Raw genomic sequence first — 5,657 nt, 5'->3', positions numbered from 1 at the left:
AACAGGTGTAATGAACACTGAACAGTGTAATGAACACGGAAACAGATGTAATGAACACTGAACAGGTGTAATGAAGACTGAACAGGTGTAATGAACACTGAACAGGTGTAATGAACACTGAAAGATGAATGAACACTGAACAGGTGTAATGAACAGGTGTAATGAACACTGAACAGGTGTATGAACATGAAACAGGTGTAATGAACACTGAACAGGTTTAATGAAGACTGAACAGGTGTAATGAACACTGAACAGGTGTAATGAACACTGAACAGATGTAATGAACACGAACAGGTGTAATGACAGGTGTAATGAACACTGCACGGTGTGAATGAACACTGAACAGGGTAATGAACACTGAACAGGTGTAATGAACAGGTGTTAATGCACGAACAGGTGTAACATGAACAGGTGTAATGAACACTGAACAGGTGTAATGAACACTGAACAGGTGTAATGAACATGAACAGGTGTAATGAAGGAATGAACAGGTGTAATGAACATGAACAGGTGTAATGAACACTGAACAGGTGTAATGAACACTGAACAGGTGTAATGAACAGGTGTAATGAACACTGAACAGGTGTAATGAAACTGAACAGTGTAATGAACACTGAACAGTGTAATGAACACTGAACAGGTGTAATGAACACTGAAATGAAGGTGTAATGGAACACTGAACAGATGTAATGAACACTGAACAGGGTAATGAACAGGTGTAATGAACACTGAACAGGTGTAATGAACACTGAACGGGTAATGAACACTGAACAGGTGTAATGAACACTGAACAGGTGTAATGAACAATGACAGGTGTAATGAACACTGAAACAGGTGTAATGAACACTGAACAGGATGTAATGAACACTGAACAGGTGTAATGAACACTGAACAGGTGTAATGAACACTGAACAGATGTAATGAACATGAACAGGTGTGATGAACACTGAACAGGTGTAAGAACAGGTGTAATGAACACTGAACAGGTGTAATGAACAGGTGTAATGAACACTGAACAAGTGTAATGAACATGAACAGGTGTAATGAACACTGAACAGGTGTAATGAACAAGAAACAGGTGTAATGATGAACAGGTGTAATGAACACTGAACAGGTGTAATGAACACTGAACAGGTGGAATGAAACTGAACAGGTGTAATGAACACTGAACAGATGTAATGAACACTGAACAGGTGTAATGAAACACTGAACAGGTGTAATGAACACTGAACAGGTGTAATGAACACTGAACAGGTGTAATGAACATGAACAGGTGTAATGAACAGGTGTAATGAAAACTGAACAGGTGTAATGAAAAGGTGTATGAACACTGAACAGGTGTAATGAACACTGAACATGTGTAATGAAAACTGAACAGGTGTAATGAACACTGAAATGTGTAATGAACACTGAACAGATGTAATGAACACTGAACAGGTGTAATGAAACAGGTGTAATGAACACTGAACAGATGTAATGAACAGGTGTATGAACACTGAACAGGTGTAATGAACACTGAACATGTGTAATGAAAACTGAACAGGTGTAATGAACACTGAACATGTGTAATGAAAATGAACAGGGTAATGAACAGGTGTAATGAACACTGAACAGGTGTAATGAACACTGAACAGGTGTAATGAAATGAACAGGTGTAATGAACACTGAACAGGTGTAATGAACACTGAACAGATGTAAGGAACACTGAAACAGGTGTAATGAACAGGTGTAATGAACACTGAACAGATGTAAGGAACACTGAACAGGTGTAATGAACAGGTGTAATGAAACGGAACAGGTATAATGAACAGGTGTAATGAACACTGAACAGGTGTAATGAACAGGTGTAATGAACACGGAACAGGTATATGAAAGGTGTAATGAACACTGAACAGGTGTAATGAACAGGTGTAATGAACACTGAACAGGTGTAATGAACAGGTGTAATGAACAGGTGCAATGAACACTGAAACAGGTGTAATGAACACTGAACAGGTGTAATGAACAGGTGTAATGAACAGGTGTAATGAACACTGAACAGGTGTAATCAACACTGAACAGGGTAATGAACAGGTGTAATGAACACTGAACAGGGTAATGAACACTGAACAGGTGTAATGAACAGGTGTAATGAACAGGTGTAATGAACACTGAACAGGTGTAATGAACACTGAACAGTGTAATGAACACTGAACAGGTGTAATGAACACTGAACAGGTGTAATGAACACTGAACAGGTGTAATGAACACTGAACAGATGTAATGAACACTGAACAGGTGTAATGAACAGGTGTAATGAACACTGAACAGGTGTAATGAACACTGAACAGGTGTAATGAAGACTGAACAGGTGTAATGAACACTGAACAGGTGTAATGAAACTGAACAGGTGTAATGAACACTGAACAGTGTAATGAACACTGAACAGATGTAATGAACACTGAAAAGGTGTAATGAACAGGTGTAATGAACACTGAACAGGTGTAATGAACACTGAACAGGTGTAATGAACACTGAACAGGTGTAATGAACAGGTGTAATGAACACGGAACAGGTGTAATGAACACTGACAGGTGTAATGAACACTGAACATGTGTAATGAAGACTGAACAGGTGTAATGAACACTGAAAACAGGTGTAATGAACACTGAACAGGTGTAATGAACACTGAACAGGTGTAATGAACAGGTGTAATGAAACATGAACAGGTGTAATGAACACTGAACAGGTGTAATGACACTGAACAGGGTAATGAACACTGAACAGGTGTAATGAACACTGAACAGGTGTAATGAACATGAACAGGTGTAATGAACAGGTGTAATGAACACTGAACAGGTGTAATGAACACTGAACAGGTGTAATGAACACTGAACAGGTGTAATGAGACTGAACAGGTGTAATGAAACACTGAACAGGTGTAATGAAAACTGAACAGATGTAATGAACATGAACAGGTGTAATGAACAGGTGTAATGAACACTGAACAGGTGTAATGAACACTGAACAGTGTAATGAAAATGAACAGGTGTAATGAAACAGGTGTAATGAACACTGAACAGTGTAATGAACAGGTGTAATGTGAACACTGAACAGGTGTAATGAACACTGAACAGGTGTAATGAACACTGAACAGGTGTAATGAACACTGAACAGGTGTAATGAACACTGAACAGGTGTAATGAACACTGAACAGATGAAAACTGAACAGGTGTAATGAACACTGAACAGGTGTAATGAACAGGTGTAATGAACACTGAACAGGTGTAATGAACAGGTGAAATGAAACACTGAAAAAGTGTAATGAACACTGAACAGGTGTAATGAACATGAACAGGTGAAAAAATGAACACTGAACAGGTGTAATGTGAACAGGTGTAATGAACACTGAACAGGTGTAATGAACACTGAAACAGGTGGAATGAACACTGAACAGGTGTAATGAACACTGAACAGATGTAATGAACACTGAACAGGTGTAATGAACACTGAACAGGTGTAATGAACACTGAACAGGTGTAATGAACACTGAAACAGGTGTAATGAACACTGAACAGGTGTAATGAACAGGTGTAATGAACATGAACAGGTGTAATGAACAGGTGTATGAACACTGACAGGTGTAATGAACACTGAACATGTGTAATGAAAACTGAACAGGTGTAATGAACACTGAACATGTGTAATGAACACTGAACAGATGTAAGGACACTGAACAGGTGTAATGAACAGGTGTAATGAACACTGAACAGATGTAATGAACAGGTGTATTGAACACTGAACAGGTGTAATGAACACTGAACAGGTGTAATGAAAATGAACAGGTGTAATGAACACTGAACAGTGTGTAATGAAAACTGAAGGTGTAATGAACAGGTGTAATGAACACTGAACAGGTGTAATGAACACTAAACAGGTGTAATGAACACTGAACAGGTGTAATGAACACTGAACAGGTGTAATGAACACTGAACAGATGTAAGGAACACTGAACAGGTGTAATGAACAGGTGTAATGAACACTGAACAGATGTAAGGAACACTGAACAGGTGTAATGAACAGGTGTAATGAACACGGAACAGGTATAATGAACAGGTGTAATGAACACTGAACAGGTGTAATGAACAGGTGTAATGAACACGGAACAGGTATAATGAACAGGTGTAATGAACTGAACAGGTGTAATGAACAGGTGTAATGAACACTGAACAGGTGTAATGAACAGGTGTAATGAACAGGTGCAATGAACACTGAACAGTGTAATGAACACTGAACAGGTGTAATGAACAGGTGTAATGAACAGGTGTAATGAACACTGAACAGGTGTAATCACACTGAACAGGTGTAATGAAAGGTGTAATGAACACTGAACAGGTGTAATGAACACTGAACAGGTGTAATGAACAGGTGTAATGAACAGGTGTAATGAACACTGAACATGTGTAATGAACACTGAACAGGTGTAATGAAGACTGAACAGGTGTAATGAACACTGAACAGGTGTAATGAACACTGAACAGATGTAATGAACACTGAACAGGTGTAATGAACAGGTGTAATGAACACTGAACAGGTGTAATGAACACTGAACAGGTGTAATGAACACTGAACAGGTGTAATGAACAGGTTAATGAACACGGAACAGGTGTAATGAACACTGAACAGGTGTAATGAACAGGTGTAATGAACACGGAACAGGTATGAATGAACAGGTGTAATGAACACTGAACAGGTGTAATGCACAGGTGTAATGAACACGGAACAGGTGTAATGAACAGGTGTAATGAACAGGTGTAATGAACACTGAACAGGTGTAATGAACACTGAACAGGTGTAATGAACAGGTGTAATGAACACTGAACATGTGTAATGAACACTGAACAGGTGTAATGAAGACTGAACAGGTGTAATGAACACTGAACAGGTGTAATGAACACTGAACAGATGTAATGAACACTGAACAGGTGTAATGAACAGGTGTAATGAACACTGAACAGGTGTAATGAACACTGAACAGGTGTAATGAAGACTGAACAGGTGTAATGAACACTGAACAGGTGTAATGAAGACTGAACAGGTGTAATGAACACTGAACAGGTGTAATGAACACTGAACAGATGTAATGAACACTGAACAGGTGTAATGAACAGGTGTAATGAACACTGAACAGGTGTAATGAACACTGAACAGGTGTAATGAACACTGAACAGGTGTAATGAACAGGTGTAATGAACACGGAACAGGTGTAATGAACACTGAACAGGTGTAATGAACACTGAACATGTGTAATGAAGACTGAACAGGTGTAATGAACACTGAACAGGTGTAATGAACACTGAACAGGTGTAATGAACACTGAACAGGTGTAATGAACAGGTGTAATGAACATGGAACAGGTGTAATGAACACTGAACAGGTGTAATGAACACTGAACAGGTGTAATGAAGACTGAACAGGTGTAATGAACACTGAACAGGTGTAATGAACACTGAACAGATGTAATGAACACTGAACAGGTGTAATGAACAGGTGTAATGAACACTGAACAGGTGTAATGAACACTGAACAGGTGTAATGAACACTGAACAGGTGTAATGAAGACTGAACAGGTGTAATGAACACTGAACAGGTGTAATGAACACTGAACAGTGTAATGA

The sequence above is a fragment of the Oncorhynchus kisutch genome, unplaced genomic scaffold (genome assembly GCF_002021735.2).
Source record: "Oncorhynchus kisutch isolate 150728-3 unplaced genomic scaffold, Okis_V2 Okis09a-Okis19a_hom, whole genome shotgun sequence".
NCBI lineage: Eukaryota > Metazoa > Chordata > Actinopteri > Salmoniformes > Salmonidae > Oncorhynchus > Oncorhynchus kisutch.
Note: the sequence above shows the minus strand (reverse complement) of the source record.